The sequence below is a fragment of the Rhinolophus ferrumequinum genome, chromosome 9, assembly GCF_004115265.2.
Source record: "Rhinolophus ferrumequinum isolate MPI-CBG mRhiFer1 chromosome 9, mRhiFer1_v1.p, whole genome shotgun sequence".
NCBI classification, from domain to species: Eukaryota; Metazoa; Chordata; class Mammalia; order Chiroptera; family Rhinolophidae; genus Rhinolophus; species Rhinolophus ferrumequinum.
The window spans coordinates 87,224,199-87,237,807 of record NC_046292.1 but is presented as its reverse complement, the minus strand read 5'-3'; the positions used below and the strand labels follow the sequence as shown (position 1 = coordinate 87,237,807).

The window sequence follows — 13,609 nt, the reverse complement described above, 5'->3', positions numbered from 1 at the left end:
GTTGTATCATCTCCTCTGTCTCCAGTTCACTGATCCCCCACCCCTCTCGTACATACCTCAGAAGAGCACAGGTATCCCACTTTCACCTGTCCCCACCTCCCCTCTGTTCTTGCCCTCAGCCAGCATCTTCACGAAAGCCCTGAGATGCCTCTGTTTATTTACCTAAACCTTGGGTCTGGTTTGTGACTGTCCTTCTCCAGAAGTTGCTCTCTTCCTCCTTCCCACGGCCTTCTTCCTGTTTCGATTGGCCGAGAAGGAGCATGCCCTTAGCATCACACCCCGGAAACACCCACTCCTCTATTCCCTTGTTCAAAGAAGCTAGAGAAAATCACCCAACTGTGCTTTCTCAATAAAGAATCTAGAGGATATGGGGGTCCCCTTCCCATAGTAAGGGATGCAGACAAAAAAAGTTTGTCTGTAAGAAAAGAAAACAGGGAATTTAAGGGAGTGAAGGGGTGAAGCTGGTGGACTTTGCAGTCTTGTGCAGGGGACCCCTCTCAGCTCAGCCCTCCCTCCTCACCCTCCTCTCGGCTCCCTGAAGTGTGTATTGCAAGCCTTTATTACAACATTTGCCATGTTGGCCTGTAATTGTTTATTCCCACTTGTTATCCCCGATAGACTATCTGATGGGTAATATCATCTCTGTCTTTTTATTCCAAGGATTTTGAATATACCTGATACATATGAAGTGCTAAATACAGCAAACATACAGAGAAAAAGCTAATGTTGTTAAACATTCATTCCAGGCACTGTTCTAAAAGCTTTATATCCAGTAAGTCATTTACTTACTACCCCAAGCTTAAGAGTTAGTACTTTTCATACTCTAACTTTATAGATGCAGAAACTGAGGCACAGAAAGTTTTAGAAACTTGCACCAAGTCACAGAACTGGTGAGGGACCCATGCCTCAAACCCAGGAAGGCTGACTCCAGGGTCCATAACTTTAACCTACAAAGAATGAAGAAACAAAAGAAGCAGCATCGAAATGGATGTATGTACAATTTGGCCAGGGGTTTATTTAATATCATCATTTAAAACTCTTTGTGGCCAGTGATCTGACTTTGTTTCAGTTTGGGACATTTTTTTCTTCCTAGTTAACCTGCAATGGAATTAGGCAGTTTTTCTCTTTGAACTTACTGGAAATATTTCTGATTAATCTGGTACATTCTTGTATTTCCTCAGCATGGTGAACTCTTCATTAGTTGGTCTTTATTTACCCTTTTCTACTTGCCCTCAGCCATACTTGTTTCAAATGCTTCACCCCATAATCAGCCATTCTTTCCTCCCTCTCTCCCTCACTCCCTCCCTTCCTTCTTTCCTTCCTTCTTTCCTTTTTCCCTCTTCCTTCCTTCCTTCAACATTGACTAGGTCCCTACTCTTTGCCAAGCACTCTGGGGAGCCTGAAAATGAACCAAAAATGGTTTCTACCTTCAACAACATCTACGATGGACTAGAGGAGATTTGAGATCCAGAAAACAACTCTTCCAGTTGCTATGTGTAGTGTGTGCATTAAAGAGGCACAAACAAAATGCCAAGGAAACTTGAGAGGTGTAGTTCACCCCCAATAGATTCAACCTATTGGAACACGGGAAGTCTCAGAAATTTAATATAGAATTATTTTCCTGTTTGCTTTAGGTTATATAAAAAGCCTGTTACAGGCAATTCAGCATCGTTTATATAATTCGTGCATAGCATAATAACGCTGGCTGTCTGCAAGCATTCCTGATTTTATAGAAGGTGTTGGAAGAACTCAAAGCTTCTTAAGCTGATAACCTCCAAGAAAGACTGACAACTTCAGAGGCTGTCACCCAGAGCATCTATTGTCCTATCTCCTGTCTTTTGCTTATCCTTCCAAGTTTTCCCCAAAATAAGTATTCTTGAACCTAAATGTGGAAACAGTATGCTTGGAAGTACTATCGACTTAGTAAGAAAGAACCCATACTAGCTTCCCTTCTATTCCTACTTCTTTTATTCCCTGGATCAAGTTTCCCTACCTCCCTCCCGAATGATGGAAATGGCTTCCTAACCAGTTTTCCTATCTCATGACTGCTGCCAGGATAGTCTTCTCAAATACAGATCTGATAACACCGCGTCATTCCCCAAACACTTCCTTTTCTATAAAACGAAGTCTAAGTTCTTTAGTGGCCAAACTTCATCACAGATTTGACTCTAACCTACTTCTCCAGCCACAGCATCGTTGGCAACAGCTTCATCAAATCATCTGCCGCTTTCTGACCATACCCAGTGTTTTAACACACACGACGTGGTTCTAATGGCTCCCTTAGTCTCTAATGTGTGTTCCCTATTTGTCTTCTATCCAGACCTCGCTCAATATCACGTCTCAGAAGCCTTCCTCCAACCCTCAGCCAGTGAATTGCTCCCTCTGGATGCCTCTGGAGCTTCACATTCTCACTTATCTCAGCCAGAACTGTGTTTTGTTCTATAGTTTGTGAACTATAGTTAGTGTCTGTGTGTGTGTGTGTGTGTGTGTGTGTGTGTGTCTTGAAGGCAGACACTTCAAACTGAACTCCTTGAAGGCAGGAATATTTCTTGCTCCTCTCTCTCTGCAGACTCTGCAGACAATGAGAGCCTGGCACAGAGTAAATATGTAATAAATATTTGTTTTATTGAATTTGCATGTGACAGACTGAATGCAAGTATACACCTCAAAGGTGTCTATCTAGTGACGCTTATGCATGTCACAAAGACACAGGTACATGAAATTCTAGCAAACAGTAAATTATCTTGGTACTCCAAGTTTAAGGAAACTTATTTTTTCCCTCTATGAGTGGTTTTATGATAGAATTAATAAAATAGAAGAGATATTGTTTCCCCAGAATTAAGGTGCCCGATTCAGTTTAGTAGCTCAAAAGGCTGGTGTTTACCTTAATCAAATGCTGGGCAGCGTTTCTGCTGTGTGCTTTATTGCCATGGGGTCAATAGCTGCATAGGCAGGCTGAGAAGTCACAACTTGGGAAATTGCCTGGAAATATCATGTCGCATAAAACGATCAGAAAAGTGATACACAAACACTGCATGAACAAATAATTATGTAAACCAGTAAGCCAGAGAAACTCAAACGTTAACTTCAGAGGCTTCTTGGGTTATTAAAGTTTTATAATCCACCCACCAACCTACAGCAGGAATAATTCTATTGAAAATAAGTGATTAATTGTAAGAGCAGAATTAACAGGAAAACACAGAACTGAGAACTGAAGCCAGTCCAAACCCAACCACGAACTGCTATTGACATATGAAGCAGGAAGCAAACTCCTTCTGGGGTTTCAGGTCTTCTGAGAAAACTTGGCATTACTGCAGGCAGTCCATTATGGGGTCAGCTGCAGCTGAATTGTTGGGGATTTTCCCTGCATTATGGTACACCCCTCTGCAACTGGCTCCCCACTGGCTGTTCTCCAAGCCAGATAAAACTACTGAATGGGTCAGGCTGAGTGAGACTGTGGATAAGATGTTCTCTTTTCTTCTGCACCTTCCTCATCTAAGGCAAGAGCACACTGGATCTGAAGACCAAGTGATGTGCTTTTGGCATTATCATTTACGGTGTGATTGCTAATTTGGGGGAAACAGCTTATATGTCCAATTATAGGGGACTAAGTAGATCATTGTTCGGCCAAAGGTACAATATGCTGTGCTTTTAAGTAATGTGGCAGAAGATTATTAAATTACATGAGTATTAAATAAACTCATAAGGATATTGTTAAGTGACAAAGAGGTTTGTAATGCAGGGTCTCAGCTCCCCACACAAGAACGCAGAATATGGTGAGGCCAAAAAGGAACACCCACGGAGCCATAGATAGGGGAGTCATACCACTATATTCTCGATGGTGGCTGGTCAAGACACAAAAGCAAACATCCGCCAGTACCCCAACAAAGAGTCTTCCTGCACCCCAGTCTCACTGGCGGCTAGGTGAGACACAGGAAGTAGGAGCAACACCATCCACAATGTAATCCGCTTGCTAACCACACTTGCTAGCTGTAATCTGCTTGCTAACTGCACTTGCTAGCTGCAATCCACTGTCTGCTTCTCTGCCAACCAACCAACCCCCTAGCCTAGCCATGGCAGTTATATTAGTGGCTAATGGCCAACTGGCAATAGCTGATGGCCACCCAGACACAGCGGATGGCCATCTGATTACAGCTGATGGCCATCTAATAACCGAGCTAGCACCTTTCTACGTGAGGCTGAGGAAACTGCTCTCTGGGACTCTATCCACACAAGGTTGCTATAAGATTACTGAGCACAAGTACCCTCCCATGCCCTGGTTTCACTATGGTGAATACTGACCTAAGGCTGAGGAAAAGTTCAGATCCAGGTTGCTTAGAAAAATACAACGACTTTGCTTTAACTATGCCTTGCCAGTACTGACAAATTAGATTTGGGACAAAGAAAGGGGACTTAACACAAAGGTTGACGAGAAAGGCAGTTAGCAAGGAAGAAAAGAGCACCTTATAAAAAAGCCAGAGAGCGGGACTAATGGTTCCCTCTCCTCCCCACAGCTGCCATTTACAGACTGGGGGCAGAGGCCCTTCTTGCCAGAGGATCATTTCATCTCTGGTTCTCAGTTACTTCATCTCTAAAATGGGAGTAACCATAATTCTTTATTGGTAATAGAGAAAGACTAAAGAAAAGAAGTATAACATGCCTGGTGTGTTCAAAAGCATGCAATGAACATGGGAATAGCATGTCTCCCTCTGCTTCCTTCCCTGTTTGAGGGAACTTGAGGCAGGTGGCAGAACAGCTGGAGTTACCCACAGCTGCTTTATAAACGTGGGTTAGGGTCTGTCATAGAAACGAGCCCGAGGTGAGGATTCTGACTCAAAGCAACTCTCCTGAAGCCAGAGGGCAGCTCGCTCAACACTGCCAACCTGCTCAGGATCCCAGGATTTCCTGACCGGTGACCGAAGAAATCTTTTCCTCTTGTCTCTTTCCATGCTGTTTGTTTTCTCACCTCAGTCTAAGATGAGCATCTAAAGTTTTCATTTTCTGCCCCTGGCTTGACTTCTTTCTAGAATAACTGACCGTGGGAATGTCCACTCCCTTCAGGGAAACCTACCATCTATTCACGGATGTGTGGTCTAACCCCATCGCCCCAACAAGATTATCCCACTATCGTCTGATGTAAGGACTTTTCCCAAAGTCTGGGGTCGTCAGCAGTTAACATCACAAATGAGACACGCACAGCCCTGGCTAGCTTGGAAATGAGATGAGTTCACCCCAGTCCCTTTCATTCTCTTCTGACTTATCAGAAGTCCACCTTGGAGTCCATTCTCAACAAGAAATGGTGTTCATTTCGTTCAACAGATTTCCTAGAATATCTCATCTCAGGGAGATAAGAGTGAACTGATAAGTGAAATAGAGCAAAATATTGATGGTGGGACTTACTGTTGAAATGAAAGTGTTAATCTGGGAAGTCAGACCAAACCCATCCAGGACACTCTCCACTCAAATAAGAAATGTAAGGTGAGGGAATTACTGAAAGGAACAGGTGGGTCATGTTTTGGCTATCTAGAATATATTGTGTAGGGCTATGCAAAAAGAAGATTCTCAACTGGAAATGAACCTAGAGATCCAGGCAAAGACCCAGATTAAGGCTACAAATTAAATAGAATGAAGACAAGATTTTCATTGTTGATGATACAAACAAGACACTCCAACTGTTAAACTTGGCTCTGCCCAAGCCTCTATGAGTTCTAGCCAAGGTAGGTCAACCCAGGCAAAAGGCATTGGTTTCACAGCACTAAGTAATAATTGGCTTTCAAAAATGATTTGTCTTTTGTTTCATAGATTGACTTGTGGGTATCAATTGTACCCACCATCTTGCCAAAACCAACTGAAATTAAAATAAAGGCTCAGAGCGGGTAAATAACTACATTGTGTGTGTGTGTGTGTGTGTGTGTGTGTGTGTGTGTGTGTGTGTACACGCATACATGCACGCACATGCACTGTGCACTGGGTATATAGTATGATCGTACACTAGGAGACCTGAAGGTCAAAGGCTCTTTTTTGAGCCCTTGATAACTGTGATGGACATAGATGAAACACAATGACAACCTGAGAGGACTTGATCTCATCCGTGTGTCAGAATCCAACAGGTCCCACAAGAACTGTGGCTGCATAGGGCACCCAGCCCTGTATGTGTGTGCTAACCACTTTCTAGTAGGTAAAAATCTGTTATGAAATACATACAATGGATATTGATAAAACTTCACTTCATATAATTTGTAAGCTACAGAAAATAATTACTTGTGGACTTAGTTTTAAATGCATTTATCTGGAAATCTTGTAGTTAAAATAAATATTACCATGACACTTTCTGCAAGTTGAAGAATCCTTTAGTTGAGAAAAATAATTGCCACCTGGTTTATCCTTTGCGCAAATCTGAACTTTCTTATTTTGTGTCTGTCCAAAGTGGGGAATACATGATAACAAGATGGATTTCCATATACGACGGAATAGATCCCCCTAAGAACAGTACTTAAAGTCTGATACGACATTGCCCACAAGGCAGAGCATCTCTGACAGCAGTGAAGGCATTCTGCTTTAACATATACAAATAAGACAAAGGTGAAAGCACAGGGGTGCTCAGGCTGGCTACCTGTCCTCCCTCCCTTTCATCAGTGGAGTGTTTGTTGTCTGTCCTAGTTTGTGCTGAACACATGTGTCTGGCCATCCACGAAGAATCATTAATTGCAGAGCCTTCTCAATCTCACCGTCTGTATTCAAAATTCAGTCCCAACAGTTCTATCTGCATCAGCAATTCGGATTCCAACGGCTACAGTCCTATTGCCCTAGCTATCTCTGTTTCTATGTGCTCTTTTTTTCACAGTTCTATGAAAGGGAGGAAATTTGAAAATTGCCTAGATTTAGAAAAATTGCCATAACTGCTTTCTGAAAAATGCCTTATACCTTTTACTGCTCTAGTAAAATATGGCAAAAGCCACCTTCCAGGCACATGCTTTCTTGAAGAAGCGCCACCATTAATCAATCTATGCCAATGACCGGACGCACCCACAGCCACGCGCCACTGCCATGGGCCTCGATTCCCAGCTGTTTCACATGCACTGCACATGCGGTAACAAATGCAAGCCCTAGGCACACAGTCACTGACTTCTGCTGTAAGAGAAGGAAAATAAACGGCTTTAGCCGAGGCTTTGGTTAAAATACGTCTTCCCCAGGGTGTCAACTCTGTGCTACTTGTTTGCTCATCTTTGATTTCTGGGCCATTTTAGACCAGTGGCTGCTACAAGATTGTTTGCTTCAGGCTTTCTGCTCTGCTGGTCCCTGCATTTTATTATCAATCTCTCCCTATCCGAGCTCTGGTCCCATCCTTCATCAACCATTTCTAATAGGCCACATGACAAAGTGACCAAAGTGAGAACTCGTGTGTCTTGGTTTCACTTTCCATAGAAGAATCAATAGACCTGTGGGGGAGCGATGGTTCTCTGCCATCGGGGAAGGGGCACAGTTTCTCCTGCCATCATCATCTCACTGTCATTTTGTAGCTGCAGGCAGTATGTTACCAAAACCAATATCATTCTTAAAGAATGTTCTTCGGCCTGCCTCCTCTCACTGCAGTGCTGCCCTGGAGAGCGGGGGCCTTAGCCCAGGCTGGTGGCTCTCAAACTTGACCTTGCCTCAGCCTCACCTAGAGACCTTGTTCAACCACAGACTGGTGGACCCAGCCCCCGTTTGCAATTCAGTACATCTGGAGAGGAGCCTGAGGATTTCCTTCCTTACAAGTCCCCAGGTAAGGAGGATGATGCTGGGCCAGAGACCACACTCTGAGAACAACCAGCTGAGCAGATAATAAGCACTGGCTTAGAAGCCAGATCAATCGAGATAGGCCTTTACTGCCTCTTATCAGTATGTGACTTCTGGCAAGTTACTCAATTTCTCTGAGCCTCAGTTTCCTCATCTGTATGATAAGGAAAATACGAGTGATCTCACAGGATTGTTCTAAGGATAAAATGGGATAATATATGTAAAGCCTCAGAACAGAGTTTGGCACACAGTAAGCATTCACTAAGTGATAAATAGTTGCTACTTCACGCAGCCGATTAGGGATGTCTCTCACAAGGGCTCTGAGCCCCCGAAGTCATCAATCTCGGAGTGGAAACCTGCATTTTAACAAGGCCTGGACAGGCAGTAGGGCCCTGGAGGCTTAGAAGTTTAAGGCCTTTTTCCTCAGAGGTAGCAGGAACTGGGCTTTGGTCCAAGCTGCATATTCTCTGGTGGATGACAAAGTGGGGTCTCCACAGCCCGTTTGCGCCTCTGAGGAGCGAGCACCATTTGCACTTCTCATGGAATAGGAAATGGGAGGCACCATCTCCTCTGCCTTTCTCTTTTCTTCTCTTCATGTTTTATTCTTTGCATACTTCAAAATATTTCAAGCAGCTGTGGGTTCCTGTTTGTGATTCCTGGACCGCCACCACTACCACAAATTCATAGAGAATTAACAAGTACAATTTATTAGTATTATATTAGCAGATAACTCCCACTCTTGCACTGCAAAAAAATAGAGCTAGAAACAATGGTCACCCTAGAGAGGGCACCAGAAATGACCAAACCAAAGAGGACTTTTTCTTGCTGAAAAAAAGAGGAAGAGAGAGAGAGAAGGAAAAAAAGAAATATATTGCCTATTGAGGAATCCTTTAGCGCTGGGAGCTTTTCCTTTATCTTCAAATTCAAGTCCATTAGTAAGAGCCAATAATATGTTGAAACTGCTCTGTGATATCAGTCAACTCTTTATTTTGGTTGAGTGCAGCATATTGAGGCTAATGATGACCTAGGACTAGAAGCATTTTAAATTTCTAATGTAATACAAGCACTTTTACAAATTCTTGGCCTTTATGGAATTTCATAAATCTGGCTCAATGACTCACACACTTTCATGTAATAATCATTTAGGAAGTTAAGTAAGAAGGCCAACTCCCATCTCCCCCATATCACCCTAAAACTCTGATCCCATGGATAGCTGGTATTTGTTTTATAACAAACATCCCTTGAACTCTGATGTGCATGGACCCCAGAGACCCTCAATCTGAAAAGGGACCTCTGCAATGTCTGTTTCATATTTCCAATCACGTTGCTCTTTCCTGCGGCTGGCCAAGGTTTCTGGAGGTCAATTCAATTTCTTCTCTTCTCTTTCCTTTCATCACCATCTTCTTCATTTCCATTTCTGGGATTCCAATCAGCCCACCAATTCACAAGTTTTATTTTGAAAGTTATATTAAGTGTTTATCCACAGAAATCCAGAAATAGGTTGGTTGAGAAAAAGACTGAATTCTCTTTCCCTTCTTATTGCCAGAAGTTATGTATCTCTTGGAGGGAACCTGGGCAGTAAAGACAAAAAGATCTTGAAGGAGGAATAAAGCTAGAGACAGATAATTTCACCTTTTGCACCTCAATTCCTCATCAATGACTTAGTAATTAATAGTTGGCACCATCCAGTAAATAGCCACTAGCCATATGTGGCTATTGAGCACCAGAAATGTAGCCAGTCCAAAGTGAGATGTGCTCTAACTATAGAATACACACTGGATTTTGAAGACTGTGCAAAAAACTAGCATAGAAAAAGAACTTAAAATAGCTCTTTAATACTTTTTATATTGGTTACATATTGACATTGTAATATTTTTAATATTTAGGTTAAAATACATATATTATTAAATTAATTTTACTTGTTTCATTTTTCTATTTTTCAAATGTGGCTACTAGAAAAATTTAAATTACAGAAGTAGCTCACATTATATTCCTATTAGGCGGTTGACCTAAAACTGCACTGTCCAGTGTGGCAGCCACTAGTCACCTATGACTATTTAAATTATTTACATTTAAATTAAATTGAAGATTCAGTTCTTCAGTCACAGTAGCCACATTTCAAGTTCTCAACAGCCACATGTGGCTAGTGGTCACATTTGATGATGCAAATATAGAATATCCCATCTTTGCAGAATGTTCTATTACACAGCACTGACCCAGTAGTGTCTATATTGCTCCAAATATTTTTTTAACAGTCTGTCCTGAACTTGTTTGTATGAGTTTATATTAGAAATTTCACTCTCTAGTCCAGCCATAGGCCTAAGTACCTTCTCTTTTGCTAAAATCCTAGACTATGCTTGTGTCGTGTTTCTGAAGGGCCGTTTGTTGGGAGCCACCACTCTTGGTGTCCCTTCCCAGGTCAAGCACCTGGAGTAATCCAAGCTTGCTGTATTATTTCCTACTGCTGCTGTAACAAATTACCACAAACTTAGAAACGTGCAACATACATGTATTCTCTTACAGTTCTGGAGGTCAGAGGTCTGAAATCAAAGTGTCAGTAGGCCTGTGTTCATCTGGAGGCTTCAGGGAAGAATCCGTTTCCTTGATGTTTCAGTTTCTAGAAGCTGCTGGCATTCCTTAGCTTGTAGCCACAGCACTCCACTCTGCTTCTATCCTCATGTCTCCTTCTCCTTTGGATCTCTTGCTGCCCTCTTATAAGCATTCCTGTGATTATACTGGACTCACCCACATAATCCAGGATCATCTCCCCATCTCAAAATCCTTAACCTAATCACATCTTCAAAGTCCCTTTTGCCAGATTACGTACCATACTCACAGGTTCTGGGCATCTTTGGACCATGACTAGCCTGCACAATCCCCAACCAAACAATAAATACACCTTGTCTGACCTCTGCATACCGTATGAAGAGGCCAAATAATTGTGCATGATCCGAGGAAAACTCAAACTCTGCATGTTTTCAATGAAAGTGCCCTCATAGATGTCAAATAATGCTGAGACCCACACAGACAACACAGTCGTTCATTTACCTGAGACGAGATATGCGTTTATCTGTTAGGAGGCCCTACCATTGCTCAGAAAAGGTTTGCCTTGTTGGGCATTATTCTCACCCCTATAAAGCTCCCCTCTTCCATGGCCTGTCCAGGAAGAGAAAATATTTGGCTAGAAGTCAATCACACACGACCCCTGTATTGGAACCATTTCTGGCAGAGAAAGAGGATGAGATGGCAGTGAGTCCCTGACAGTAGTTTATCACTGAGAGGAGGCCAGAGTGCTGTTAGGAAAGAAGAGCAGGGAAAACAAGCACATCTCCAAGTCACTGGAGAGGTGGAAGTAGCGGGACCTGAGTGAACAAGCCCTGGAAGGATTCTTATTTAACAGTTTTGTGAATGATCCATTGCAAGCACAGAGTGAATGTTTTAAATAACATGACGTTTCTGCAGTAGAGAAAGGCTATAAAGAAGGTCTCACCAGCCTGCTTGAAGTGACAAGTTAGCATAGGGAAAGCTAAGATAATTCATGTAGTAATCCAAACTCTAATTAGATACTTATGAGCTCCCAGGTACAGCTGTGATTCTGAAAAGGACCAAAGCAACAATTCCCAGGACACATTGACCCTACACACAGTCAAAGGGACCAAACAACATGGAAATAATATTGGAAATAAAGTTGAACATGTTCTAACTACTGAGCTCCCAGTAGCAATAGAAACGATCCTACCAAAAAAAGGGTCATCTGACATGCCAAGGAATCCCCATTTGCAAATGCAGTTTATTAGAGTACACTTTATTTATTGCAGGTTACACCACACTGGTCCACTATTCAGTGACAGTAAAACTCCATCCAATGGAATAAAGAAAACAGAAACCAAGGCTAGCTGTGTACCTCCCCCCTCCTTCCTCTGCTCCCTCTCTTCTCAAACTTGCTGGCTCCCTCAGGACTACTCACCCACCCCTGTTCACCCTCTTCTAGGCACAGCTGTGGTCTTCACCTCCTTGTCCCTCTCTCAGCTCCTATCTTCTACCAAAGTAGGAGGCTCAGAGCCTCACAGGGACAATCCAGGACATTCACCCTCCTTCCTGCTCTTTGGCACAAAAGTCAGAAAAGAGGTTCCAGGAAGTTCAGCTTTATCTTCTAGGCTGAGTGGCTCCGTCATCAAAAACAGGTCCAACTACATCAACAGCCAGGTTTCTAGGACCACCACTAACTCATAGTGGTCTTTATACAAATTAGAAAAAGGTACACCTTCTACCAGGAAGTATGCTTAGTTTGGGGTTTCTCCCAGTAAAGCCAGAGATGAGGTGAATAGTAGTTTATTAAAATGTGATGCCAGGAAGCAGGAGTTAGAGAGGAGCAAGAGGGACTCGGGGCAAGAGGAAAAGCCAGGAAGTGATGTGACGAGGAGCTGATTACCAGTGTGGGAAACTTGGGCTCAGCCCCGAGACCCCTGGGGAACTGTAGTGTGTGTCTCAGAATTGTCCCTCTGAAGGTCAGGAGGCTGCGGCATTTATCCCTGATTCCAGTCCTCCTCGGTTGAGGCCCTCCCCAGGGGATAATGTCCTGGTACATTCCAGTTGCCCTTCCTAGGCTGCTGTGCAGCAGGCAAGTGTGGAGAGGGGGCAGGCCCATGACGGAGGCACAGCTGACACCCACCATGGCTGCTGTGACTTCACAGAGGAAACGGGGCATCTGCAGATGGGAGCCAGTCCAGCACCCGAGGGCATGGCCTGGCCCAGTGGGACAGGAGCTGGATTTCTGCTCCCACTCACCCCCTCAGCCAGGCCTGGTCGTGTGACTGTATATGGTGCGTCTGCAGGATCACTTCTGAGACGATACAGACATGCCTATGACACTGCAGTCCTCTGGTGGCCTCCCTTCAGGAGAGACAAAAAGAACTGCTGAGGCCCTAGTGAGGAACAGGTACAATGGCCTGGGAGATGAAGAAGCTGACAAACTAGGACACACCAAAAATAGATAATAAAAGTCAAAACTGAGCCTGGGCTTAGCCTGGAGCTACCTACCTACATTGCCTGGAATCCAACGGAGTTCTGTCTACAGGCGCATTCACTCCGGAGGCAGCAGGCACTCTTCTGAGTCCCCGGCCCTAGGCAAGTTCATTATTAATTTAAATGAGCTCTAACCAACAACCAGCTCAGCGCCTTGTGGCACGGGAAACTCTTACCGCACGTTCCAGGGTCAGAGACTGAAGAAAGCAGAGCCCAAGTCAGAGGAGAGCGGAGGCGCAGGGTGATGGGCCTCGCCACCTGCCAAATTTGGGTCTCCTTAAGGAAATACTCAAGGCAGGGAGAGGAAGAAAGACTGTTTAGAGCTCACCAAAATGAAGTATTACACTCGCCCCCTCTTACTCCAGAGATGAGGCTCGTGGTCTGCCTGGAATATTCTGCCCACCTCCCTCCTCACTGGGAGACTACTGCCCACAGGAGCCGTGGTGCCCTGAGGACCCCCACTCACTGGACGGCAGGGTGAGGGCTATGTCCTTCTTATCCAATACTGCGCCCTCCTCCCCTGGACCCCGTTGGGCCTGGCAGATAGGAAAAGGGCTCAAATACAGAGTAAATAAATAAATGATCATTTAAAAAGAAAAAAATGTTCTGAATATACTAATTTGCCTATTTATGATAAATTGTAACTCTTAAGTATGTCATACCGCCAAGCACCCTAATAATGTTTAAATATTGATGACATTTTTGTAATACATGTGGAAGACTGGAAGGAATTCAAACAAGATACTCTCAAGGGCTAAGAAACGGTGAGAAGGCCGCCTCACAGAATCATGCATCCAGGCTAGCC

The 13,609-nt window shown here is 43.7% G+C and overlaps 1 protein-coding gene across 1 annotated transcript in view; it reads left to right on the top strand.

Annotated features, from left to right (window-relative positions):
• The window catches only part of LY86 (lymphocyte antigen 86), a 64,419-nt gene that overhangs the window by 36,239 nt on the left and 14,571 nt on the right, over window positions 1-13,609 (top strand). The window lies entirely within an intron of this gene.